Below are 12,275 nucleotides of genomic sequence, written 5' to 3'. Positions count from 1 at the left end.
ATTTCGGAAAGAGAGAGACATCAATCAGGTAAGTAAATCAGGTCCCTCAGAAATATCAAATCTTTCTTTTCAAATAGATGCATTCAATGCTATCAATTTCCCCCTAAGTACTGCTTTTGCTATACCTTATAAATTTTAATAAGTTCTATTTTAATTTTCATTTAGTTTAAAATACTTTGAGACTTCTTCCTTGACCAATGTGTTTAGTAGCGTGTTGTTTAATCTCCAAACATTTTAGGATTTCCAGCTATCCTTCTGCAATTGATTCCTAGTTTAATTCCATTATGGTCTGAAAACATACTTTGTCCAATCTCTATTTACTTTTGTTAAAGTGTGTTTTGTGGCCAAGAACGTGGTCTATCTTGGTGAATGTTCCATGAGAGTTTGAGAAGAATGTGTATTATCGGATGAAGTACTCTACAAAATGTCAATTAGATCACGTTGACTGATGGTGCTGTTCAGGTCAACTGCATCTATACTGATTTTCTGCCTGCTGAATCTGTCCATTTCTGAGAGAGAGGGTGAAATCTCCAAACATAACAATAGATTCAACTATTTCTCTTTGCAGTTCTACCAGTTTTTGCCTCATATTTTGACACTATGTTGTTCGATGTATACATGTTGAGGACTGTGTGTCTTGTTGGAGCATGGACCCTTTATGGTTATGTAATACCCCTCTTTATCCCTGATAGTTTTCCTTCTTCTGAAGTCTGCTTTGTCTGAAATTAATATAGTTACTCCTGTTTTCTTTTGGTTAGTGTTAGCAGGGTACATTTTTCTCTGTCTTTATTTGTAATCTATCTGTATCTTTATTTTTAAAGTGGGCATTTTGTATACAACATTTAATTGGGTCTTGTTTTTTTATCCACTGACAGTCTCTGTTTTTTAATTGGTGAATTTACACGATTTATATTTAGCGATTTTTTAAAAAATACGGTAGGACTCATACCTACAATGTCTATAACTGTTTACTATTCATTATATCTATTCTTTTTTCTTCTCTTTTTCTGCGTTTTCTGGTTTTAGACAAGCATTTTCTATGATTCCATTTTCTCTCATCTCTTACTATATCAATTGTTCTTTAAAAAGAATTTCAGTGGTTGCTGTAGAGTTTGTAATATACGTTTATAAGTAATGTAAGTCCTCTGTCACATTGTTTTCATTCCTTTCACTTATCCATATACTATAATCACCCAATACATTGTCACTATTATTATTAGCTCAATTGAGAATAAGAAAAATAAAAGTTTCATTTTACCTTGATTTATTCCTTCTCTTCCTCTTTTTAATGAAGATCCAAGTTATCATTTTCCTTCTCCCTGAGGAACTTTTAAAAAATATTTATTGCAGAGCAGGTCTGCTGCTGATGAATTCCCTCAGTTTTTGTTTGTCTGAGAAAGGTTTTATTTCTCCTTCACTTTTGAATGATAATCTCACTAGATATAAAATTCAAGGTGGGTGGTGTTTTTTCTTCTTTCAACACTTTAAATATTTCACTCCACTCTCTTCTTGCTTGCATGGTTTATAATGAGAATCCCACAATTCTCATCCTTGTTCCTCTAGATGTAGGGTGTTTATTTTCCTCTGGATTCTTTCAAGATTTATCTTTTGGTTTCCTACAGTTTGAAGACGATATGTCCTGATGGGGATTTTTAGGCTGCTTAATTTTAAAACAGTTTATGATGAGGATTTTTAGGCTGGTTACTTTTAAAACTACAGATAAGAAGCAGGCTCCAAGGAGTGGAATTTGTTTGCCCTTTGATCAGAGACAATTGCATTTGTAAAGGAAATCTCCATGCCTCCCTCTCTGTGCCAGGAAGGGGGGGGGGATGGTCTTATCTCTAGAGGCTCTTGGTCAATGCCAGAGGCAAGAACTTAAGTTGGTTACTGTCTGGCAACCTCATGTAACTGACCCTCCCCCCCACAAATCCTCCTTTGTCTTTAGCCGAGGATAAAATTCAAGCGGTGACTTCTGCCATTTACTCAATCCGGTTTGATTCTTATCTACCATTGTAACTTTTTTACATATTCTTTGTCTTGTAAAGAGATAACTCACATACCTATGCCTTAAATTTAGCCCTAACCCTCAACTTGGGGCAGCAGCAGCAGGAGCTCTGACTGCCCGTGGGTCCTGTCCCCACGCACCAGCTCTGCCTGCCCATGGATCCTGTCCCCATGCCAGCGGGGGCAGCAGCAGCGGCAGCAGCAGAAGCTCTGACTGCCCATGAGTCCTGTCCCCATGCTATTCCACACTATTTTCTAAATAAAGGAGCACTACTGCCAGATCTTGAGAGTCTAAGAAATCTTTCTTTCGACTCCTCGGCTCACCGATCCCGCATCATGTCCAAGTATAGACTTTTTTAGTATTTATCTTGTTGGGGTCTTTTCTGAGCTTCTACAATCTATGGTTAACCTGTCATTAATTTTGGAACATCCTTGGCCATTATTACTTCAAATATTTTTCTACTCTGTTCTTTCTCTTTTCTCCTTCTGGTATGCCAATTACACATGCTACATATTTTGAAACTGTCTCACAGTTCTTGGATAGTCTGGGCTTTAAAATTTGTTTTCTTTTTCTCTGTGCATTTCAGTTTGCAAAGTTTCTATTGACATATATTCAAACTCACATATTCCTTCCTTGGCCGTATGCAATCTACAGATGAGCCAATCACAGGCCTTCTCCATTTCTTGTAGTGTTTTTGGTTTCTAACATTCCTTTTTGATTCTTTCTTAGAATTTCCCTCTGTCTGTTGACATTCCTCATCTGTTCTTGTGTGCCATCTATTTTTTCCATCAGAGCCCTTAACATACTAATCATGGTTATTTTGGATTCTATGTGTGATACTTCCAAAACCTGTGTCAATGTGAATGTGGATCTGATGCTTGCTTTGTCTGTTTAGACTGTTTTTTCTTGCCTTTTAGCATGCCTTGTAATTTTTGGTTGAAAGCCAGACATGCTGTATTAGGAAATAGGAACTGAAATAAATAAACCTTTAGTGTGAAGTTTTATGCTCATCTGGCTAGGTGTTGGGCTGTGTTTAATATTTACCGTAGCTGTGCATGTCAGAGGCTTCAATTTCCTCTAGTGTCCTTGTTTTTGTGTTTCTTGTGTCTTTAGGTTCCCCTAAATCTCCTCCTTAAACAGAGCCTATGCCTTGCAACTCTTTCAGCTATGATCCCATCACTATACTGCAGCCCTGGGGACATGGTGGGAAGGTGTTAAGGGAGGGGATATAATTAAATCTTTTAGTGGGCCTGTGTCCCTGGGTTGTGACCTTCACAAGTGTTTCTAAGCTTTTTTTTCCTTTTCTTTGAACTCTTTAGATGAGACAGGAAGGCTACAGGGGGCTGCAGTTGGGTAATTGCCCTTCACCCACGTGGGATAAGGCTTGGTACTCTTTTCCCCTGCTGAGGAGGCTTCTACTACGGAGCACACTCAGGGGATATTTCAAAATCCTTTCAAAATGGTAACCTTTCTCCCCCACCCTCCCGTGCCAGAAACATCAGAGTTTCTTCATGGTTCTTCACTGTGAGAACTTAGTAGGGTTCCTGGAAGTAAAACTCACGAGTAGGTAGGGCCTCCCCTTAAAGGGTCCTCCAGGAGTTTCTCACTTTCATGCTAGCCCACATGCATCCTCAGCAGTTTGTCAGTGTCTTTTACGTGTTTCTACCAGTTTATGGCTCTAGTGGCTTCTGCTCCAGGTAAGCTGATCTTAACTGTGATTCTCTGCATTCACCCTCTCTGAAGATTTTGGGTAGTAGTTTGCCCTGCAACCTCAATTCTCTGGTGACTTCAAGAAAAGCCATTGATTTTCAGTTTGCTCAGCTTTTGCTTCTCCTAAGGACCGTAGTAAAGACTCCCAATATCTTTAAGTGTTGGAGCTGGAACCAAAAGTCACTCCTCAAAGAATAATTCTTTACTTTCCTGTTCCCTTTCTCACATTTTTAAATGAGTTTGGCTGGGCCAGAGAGACACCTAAAATGGGAAGTCTGAGGAGAGGACAGACCATTGCTCCCTTAGGGGAAGAGAACAGGCAGAACTAGGGCTTCAGGGAGGACTAAGGATTCCATTTAAAGCTCACAGACTATCTGGGTGTGCTGGTAGGTTCCCAAATAAAATCCCAAACAGTGATTCTGTAGGCCTTGATTCAGTTATTTAGCGTTTCAGATCTGTGTAGGAGAACACCGTTCCCAGCACTTGATCATGAGTCATCTTGCCACGTCAGGTGCCACTTGCCAAGCCTTCCTTCGTGTTGGGCAGATCAGGAGAACAGAGCTGAGTCTCCGAGCAGATGCTGGAGCAAGAGCTCTGTCCCAGGATACAGGGGCCTATCTGAGGAAGCACAGATGTGACTGTGGGCCTCAGAGTCTATGCCCTCCTTGAGCAGAGGACTTCTGACTGAGAACATCAAGTGTGGACTCTAGCCAAAAATCCTCCTTCGAGGTTTTCAAAGCAGGAAAAACTGAAAGTATTTTATCACCTTTAAAAATTAATAAAAGGAAGGAATGCAAAATTATAGGAATTAAAATAGAGAGTCATATTATTCTTGGATAACAAATATCTGACTTTCCTAAACAGAGAAGTGAGACCAATGAGTCCCAGCCCCTCATTCTTTTCTTTTTGTTCTCAGTGTCAGGGCAGAGCCAAGAGGAGAAGAAAAGGTGGAACACCAAGTGGTAAGGTTCTACCTATCCCACCTGCGCTCTCCAAGGGTGACCCTTCCTGTCCTTTCCATAAGGTCCCAGGTCCATGGTCTCTGAGGATGTCAGTCACTAGATACAGTCCCTCTCAGAAAACAGAGCCCTCAGAGGAGAGGCTCATGGGAAAGCAGTCAGAATCTGAAACATTTCTCAGATTCCTGCTCTGCCCACATCTGGGCATGAAGCAGTGATGGACCTGGGCAATGGGCGTTTCCCACTTAAGTGGCCGTATGAGATGTCAAGAGTCAGAACTTCTGTCTCCTGACCTTGTGAAAGTACTTTGACTTCCTGGATGATCAGATTCTTCCTTGAAGTAACCAGTGACCTATGTTCCTCACATGGTGGTTTTGAGCCTCACATAGGATGACATACATATATGAATGAAAGCCCATTGTGAATGATAAAGCAACATACATACGTGAGCTTTATTATTATCATTAACCGTGTGATCTTGAATCCCAATTCTTGGAGCTCTCCAAGTCCAATCTACCAAGGGTACCATATAGGACATTCTACTCTGCCTCCTAAAATATCTCTTTGCTTCTGTCTTCATCACTTTCCTGGTTTCCCAGGTTGGAGAGCTTGCCAGAGTGAAGCAGAGGAGGCAAGGGAGGTGCTTTCTCTGCTGCAAAGGTGACTAAATACAATCCTTCTTTCCTGTATCCCGCTTCTTAGCAGGGTCTAAGAATTTCTAGGGCCTCAGTGAAACGTGAGATTGATAAGGGAGGGAAAATCCTCAGATTTTGAAATCCAGATTGTCTAAGTCTTAGGGAGAAGGATACAACATAGATTGTGAGCTCAAGGAAGTGGGGGGATGTGAAAGGACAGTATGCAATGGGTGCCCCTACCTCTGTCAGACCAGGGCCCCATATATTTGTTCTGGTCCTGGCTGCAGCTATGTATATCCTGTCTCCTTCAATCCCCGGGGCCAGTATCACGATACCACCTGCTTTCGTCAACTGCTATGTCCAGACCCCTCCTGTGAGGTGTGTAATAACACAACCATGGAGGTCAATCGGCTGCTGTTCCTGGAGGACCTGGAAGATGATACTGCCTCTGTGTCCTCTCTGCTTCCACAGCTTCTGGGAGTGAGTCATCATTCACTCTGTCCTCTGCCTTCTCAGAAGTCCCTCCAGGAGACCTAACACCATCCCCTCCACCTGACCCTTCCCCACCGCACCGCTCCGTTCTCTCACCTAACCCAATGACACCCTTAGCTGACTTTCTTTCACCCTCACCACCGGGTCACTCTATGCCACCAGAGCCTTTTCCTCCCTTGGAGTCCAACTTCCCAGTAGACCGTTCCCCACCCCAAACCCTTCCCCTTCCCCCTCTGCCACCACATGACACCCAGGCAACGGGTCCTATTCTCCAACCAGAGGCCACTCTGTCTCTGAATACGATCTTCTCTCTTGACCGCACCCTTTCCCAAGATATTAACCCCTTACCAAATTTGTCCCAGATAATGAATCCCAATGATTCACTGGCTTGTCATCACGCACCACCAAGCCTGTCTGTCTCACCACCGACAGACCACCCTTTAACTGTGACTCAATCTAAATCGGTTTCCATCTTATTGAAGTCTGTTCCAGAGAACTCATCTCCAGATAGCCCTGGTGGGTTGTCCACTTATGTCCCAACAGTCAGAGGCACTGACCATTCAAGTCTGTCAATTTCAGAATTCTCTTGTTGTCAGGCTCCTGCCAAGAACATGTTCCTCCCCACATTATCACACTCTGATTTTCAACGAGAGCAAGTTTCCCTCCGTCTACCAGAGACCTGTCTCTGGGGAGACTCTGCTACCAATCACATGGAGGCCAGCAGCCATTCTTTCCTTGGCCTTAACGGCCAGGCATTCTTGGCAAGACAAATAAAAAAGAGAATGGATTTCCAGATATTAGAGAAGAAAGAAAAGGAGGAAGGACTATTTTCAAAACAAATGTGCTCAGAAAACCAACGGATGTCTTCAGGGAATTCATTGCAGCCACTTGATGTACAAGACACCACAGCCCCCTAAACTGGCTGGGACATCACAGGCAAACCAGAGCAGCTGAGCATTTGTCAACAGCTACTGTATGTCAAGACTTTGGGAGAAAACTTGCAGCAGAAATATACCCAGCTCTTTTGGGGTCTTCCCTCTCTGCACAGTGAGTCCCTGCTGGCCACTCTCCTGGTTTCTAGTAGTAGTGCCCCACTAGGGTCTCATTTTGTTTTATTCAATGGAATCTGTAATGCTTCTGCAGTCAAGATGTGGGATCAAGAATCTCCACCACTTCCCCATTCTCACCCTCCTCCCCTCCCCGATGTACATCCGCAACCCTTCTCTCAGACCAACCCGCAATCCCAGCCCCCACCTTTCACTCAGGTCCAGCCCCATGCCCACCTTCAATCCCCACTCTCAATCCTACCATCTTCTTCTCCATCCCAGATTAGGGACCATGGAGTGTCTTTCCATAGATCCCAGATTGAGTCAGACTCTCATATCTCAACTGAAAATCAACACCTGAAATGGCACATGTTGCAGAAGCAACAAGAAAGTCTGTGGGGTTTAGTCCCTGCATTCCAAAAATCTCAAGAAGCCACTTGTCCTCAAGCTCTCACCCCTCCTTTGGTCAGCCAGTCCTCCCATGCCTATGTACCAGTCTCTGTCCTTCCTGGCCATTTTCATATCACCAGTGAACCCCAGGATAAAATGGAGCTCCACATTCCAAGGAGGCTATTCTCACACTGCTGCCTCTATGCCAGTAGGAATCTAGAGTCTCTGTGTAAATGCACAGAAACATCTCAGCAAAAAGGCAGACATGCTCACTCACAGCTCCGTCAGCTTCAGGGCCAGAGTAGCAAGGATCGAGCAGAGACTGAATTGAGTTTCCCAGGAAGCTTCCATGAGACGATCTCAACAAAGTTTCAACTAAGGCAGGACATGAAGAGGAATCTTGGATATATCCTAGAGAAGAGCCCAGAAGATAGTCCTCCAAGGGTCTCAGAATGCTACCTACTAAAGAGTCTGAGGGCTGCCTCAGAGACAAAAAGTAGCTGTGTGTGTCACTCAAGGAATTACTCAGGGAATGAACTCTTAAATGTCTCAAGGAAGGACACAGACCAGAATGAAATGAAAACCATTCTTAGATTACATCTAAGCCAGAAGTTTTGGCAGATCACTGCGGGGAGGAGCCCCCTTGGGGTGTGTCATTCATGGCTGGCTGAGGACAACCCATCCCCTCCTTCTGGGAGTTCCCAGAACAATATGGAAAACAGAAATTTGAAAAACATAACAGTAGGTGGGGTCCACCCCCAGATGACCACTTCAGAGCTTTCTTTTCTGGATCCCAACACCCGACAGGTGCTAGAAGCCCATATTATAAGGTTTCGTGTGAGTCAGAGGTGGGGCCTACCCCTCAAAGTTCTTGAATCCATAAAATCCTATAAGTTGAGAGAAGCCAAAACATGGCCTCTTCCCCAATTTGACTTTCTCTCCTCAGCCACCTATATTTCTGGGGTGGATTCCAAAGCTGAGGTTTCCAAGCCCCCTGAGGGAAGCTCTAAAAGTTTTCAGGGAAATAAGGTGAAAACAACGAATTCAGTCCCCATCCTGGATCTTCCACTCCCTGCTACCTCATCTATGGGCAACGAAGGACAGGGGTCCCTAAAACCATCCCACTCTGATATCGACCGGGAGCTTGCCAAGGACATCCAGGCAATCGAGCATGGCAGACAGACTTCAGAGATCCTCACACACAGCTTTATAGACAAAGTGAGTCACAGTAAGACTGCACTAGACAATAACAGATGCAGCTGAGAGGTGCCCACAAGGCAAGCTGGGGCTGGACATGTGCCAAGGGATGAGAATGTGAGTTCCAGTGATAGAGAGGACATGATTCAGGGCCAAAAGATAGTGGAGAAGAATTGAAAACATTTTTCCACGTCCACCATGAACTTCAGGGAGATATTCAAGGCTGAGGAGCTGTGCGTTCTTACATCACAATCTTGTGACATCTTGACAACCAACAAGTTGGGAAGCTCCCAAATGGTAAATATCAATGTGAGCAAAGTAGAAACTACCCTGACCAGTGAATGTCCCTCACCAAAAATACCAGTTCCCCAAGATTCCAAACCATCAGACATTAAAAAACAGCTCCCTACCGAGTTGAAGTTTCAATTGAAGAGCAAGGAACATAGCCAGCCTAAAGGCTCTCCTGCTGACATATCCCTTACTTCAGATAGCTTGCCTTCGACTCCTCACTGACTCAGTCCCAGAGCGTCTCCAGTGGAGACATGGGAGCTTCCCAGGTGCTGCAAGTCCACTTGGAGGACAATGGAGATTAGCGGGAACCCTGGGCCTCTAAGTATGTCTCATGAAAATGCCAGGATAGGAATTTCCCACCAGCTGCAAAGAGAGTGAGACCTCTGGACTCCAGAGCAGGAGAATGTGGAAGCGAGGATTCAGGAGTTGGGACGTCTAAAGCCAGAAAGAAGAGCCACTCTATTGAGGACAGAGAATTAGAGGGCACTTCCCCATATCTGTCACAGAGTGAACAGTTTCCTCCTGAAAGTTACTTCAGAAAAAAAATGAGGCAGTTTTTTCAGTGGATTAATTCCAAGAAAAAAATCACAGGGCAGGAAAGTCCCCAGCAAAAAGCCAAGTTCACGTCAACCTTTGCACCGCTCCGAGACCCAGCTCCAAGTGCAGCTCTCGTGAGCTGTGGGCCTCCTGAAGCTCATGAGCTCATGGCAGCCATCGGGAAGATCCTAGAGGAGAAACTGGCATGGAGATACGAACCTGAGGCTGCAGAGTTAAGTCAGCAGAAGGGGGAACTGCAGGCCCAGGTAGAGCCTGATGAGGGGCATCCCTCCAACTGCGGGGCTCTCTCTGACCCACAGCCAGGGGAATCGGCAAGGACCACATCCTGCAGCCAAGATGCTGTCCCTCCTGACAAGAGTTTTCGTACAAGGGTTAGACAGAAAAGAGACAGGATCAGACAGCCCTGGAAAGTTGTGGCCTTCAAGGACCAGCATTTATGCCAGAGTCAACCCCCTTCCCCACCCTACAGGGAGTCTGTGACCCATCCAAGACCCAACTGCATGCATGATGTATGCCACGTCCCTCCGGCCACCCTCACCTCTAATGAAAGCACTGTGTTCAGAGATCTGACTCTTCTATTCAAACAGGAAATGCTTCTCCAACACTTCCAGGGAGGAAAAATGTCCCCAAAGAAATCATTCAGTCCTTGTTGAGAAAGCATTGCAGTTTTCACGAGAACACATCCTCTGATGAGAACCATGGTTAGCACAACCAAGGATACTGATCGTCCTCAATAAATGTTTCTGCTAGGAGAGAGTAGTGTTCTCTGTGTGGTGCTTTGGGGGAGTGGATTTGGGGTTCCCAGTGCTTATGCTCAGGGAAAGGAAGGAGGGAAGTCAGCTCTTTTGGTTTCTGCAAGATGACCAGTCCCTTGTAGGGGGCCTGACAGTGGCTTTCTCAGTTTTATCTTGGGTCCTGTATTTGACCTTATTCAGATGTCCTGTACTTAAAACACTTTACTTTTTCATAAAAAGTACAAAAAGTTTACTCTAAAAACTTCCGGGCCTTTTCAAAATGAGAGAAACCCTTCAAGTCCAGAACTTGGCTCAACTTGTCTTTCCATCTGCTCCCTCACTATCCTGAACTATACACAGCTGCAGGGTGGGATGCGTTCCTCTGGAAGGATACAGCCAGAATTTCCCCTTGTTGCCTCAGAAAGTTTTGGAATTGGAAGTGTGGGGGTGTTTAGGCCCTGAGGTGAGTGGCAGGGGGAAATGTTGCTCTTGGATCTCTTGGTGAGGAATGAATGTCACCTGCTCCTAAGAGCCTTTCTCTCCCTCAGGAAGTCTGGGTGGTGGGCCACGTCCCCACGCCTCAGCTGACCCTAACGAAAATGGGGAGCAGTCCACCCTTCCCCTTCCTCTACCCTTCCTGGAGCAGAAGGGAGGAGAGAACTTGCAGCTCTGAAAAGGACCAGAGATAGGAATATTTTCCTGAAAACGGTAACTTACCTTCATTTAGAAAAAGTTGCTGATTCCTGAGTATCTCACAGGTGAGCAGTCAGTGCAGGTGTGCGTATGGATGGGTTTTGCGATTGTGGACACTGGCGTGGCCAGGGCAGGGTCCAGGAACTGGGTGGGTCCCGCTGAAGAATCTGTTATATGTGGGGTGTTAATCTGTCTGGAAGGCACATTCTGAGCTCAACAATGAGGTCTCCCTGCATGTGAGGACACCTCAAGGAATGGGAAGAGCCGCTCCCGAGGGAAACTGCCTCAGGATGCCCAGCTTGGTAGAATTATTGCAAGACCAAGAGATCACCTGGCTATCATTTGTAGGAATGGTCGTCGGGCAGCCACCCAGAATTTGGGGCAAAAGGAGACAAGTAGGGAAAAAGGAATGGTGGAGTGAGTGGAAAAGGAAGGAAAAAATGAGGAGGGGAAGAATGACCTTATCATCACTCCTCATGATCCCTGAGGGTCACTTCGAGCTCACAATGTCCCTTCCAGACAGATTAACACCCCACATCCTGGCCATCCACTCCACCCAGCACTACCTTACCTAGGCCTCACCTCCTGGAGACCAATCAGGGCTGGGGGGAGCACAATGATACCACTGCAGCTAAGAGAATTGGGGATAGTCTTCGAGATTGAAGACAGTATCTCCAGGAATGTTGTCAAGGAGGTTGTCCTCTCATCTGCTGCCTGCCTTCCCAGCCATGCTACATCTTACACCAAGGTTACAGTAATTTAGGGGTGGGTTAGTTACTATATAACAAATACCCCAAAAGTTAGTGGCTTAAAAAACCAAGTACTTATTAATTCATAGTTTCTGTTGGTGAGGAATCTAGGCAACGCCTACCTGGCTTCTCTGCTCCAAGGTCTCTCACAAGGCTGCAACTAAGGTGTCAGCTGGGGCTGGGGTCTCATCTGAAGGCTTGACTGGGGAAATACATGCTTCTTCGCTCACTTCTATAGCTGCTGGCTGGATGCAGTTCCTCAAGGCCTGTTGGACTGAGAGCCTCAATTCCTGGATGGCTGTTGGCTGGAGGCAACCTTCAGTTCCTTGTCATGTAGGCCTCTCCAACATGGCAGCTTGCTTCATCAAAGCCAGGAGAGAGTCTGCTAGCAAGACACAAGTCACAATCTTGTAAACTAATGAGGGAAATGATATCCCATCACCTTTCCCTTATCCTATTAGTCAGAAGCAAATCATGAGGTCCAGCTTACACTCAAGGGGAGCAGTTTATACAAGGGTGTGACTAGCAAAAGAAGGGATCTTTGGAACCTTCTTAGAACTCTTCCTAACACAAGGGTTTCTTCTTGGACATCCCACTGAGTTCACTGAAGCAAAAGTGACCAAAGGGACCAAGTGGATCCTTGTGCTCATCCATATCCGCGTCATCAAAGTTAAAGCTGTTTAATGGCTAAGTGGAGTAACGTCTGGTAAGAAAAACATCAAAGAGATTGAAGCATCCAAGGAAGGAGGGAAAGGTGGCAGGGAGGTAAAGGCGGTGTGGGGTCATCATGAACGGTAAAGTGAAAGGAGCCCTTAG

The 12,275-nt window shown here is 45.2% G+C and overlaps 1 protein-coding gene across 9 annotated transcripts in view; it reads right to left on the bottom strand.

The window, feature by feature from the left end:
• Positions 1–12,275, bottom strand: part of LOC138924625 (splicing factor, proline- and glutamine-rich-like) — a 61,507-nt gene that overhangs the window by 36,887 nt on the left and 12,345 nt on the right. For 2 of the 9 annotated variants that reach the window (XM_070269717.1, XM_070269716.1), the window contains 3 exons: positions 11,582–11,841; positions 10,735–10,877; positions 9,841–10,029 (listed from right to left, as the gene is read on the bottom strand). The gene's annotated coding sequence lies outside the window, so the exon portion shown is untranslated. Of the gene's footprint in view, positions 1–8,421; positions 9,451–9,689; positions 10,030–10,734; positions 10,878–11,581; positions 11,845–11,949; positions 12,163–12,275 lie in introns of those variants that run through there. The other 7 variants (XR_011439628.1, XR_011439627.1, XR_011439630.1 and 4 more) reach the window with 5 other exon arrangements.

The sequence above is a fragment of the Equus caballus genome, chromosome 6, assembly GCF_041296265.1.
Source record: "Equus caballus isolate H_3958 breed thoroughbred chromosome 6, TB-T2T, whole genome shotgun sequence".
Taxonomy (NCBI): Eukaryota; Metazoa; Chordata; class Mammalia; order Perissodactyla; family Equidae; genus Equus; species Equus caballus.
Note: the sequence above shows the minus strand (reverse complement) of the source record. Positions and strands in the feature narration are given on the sequence as shown.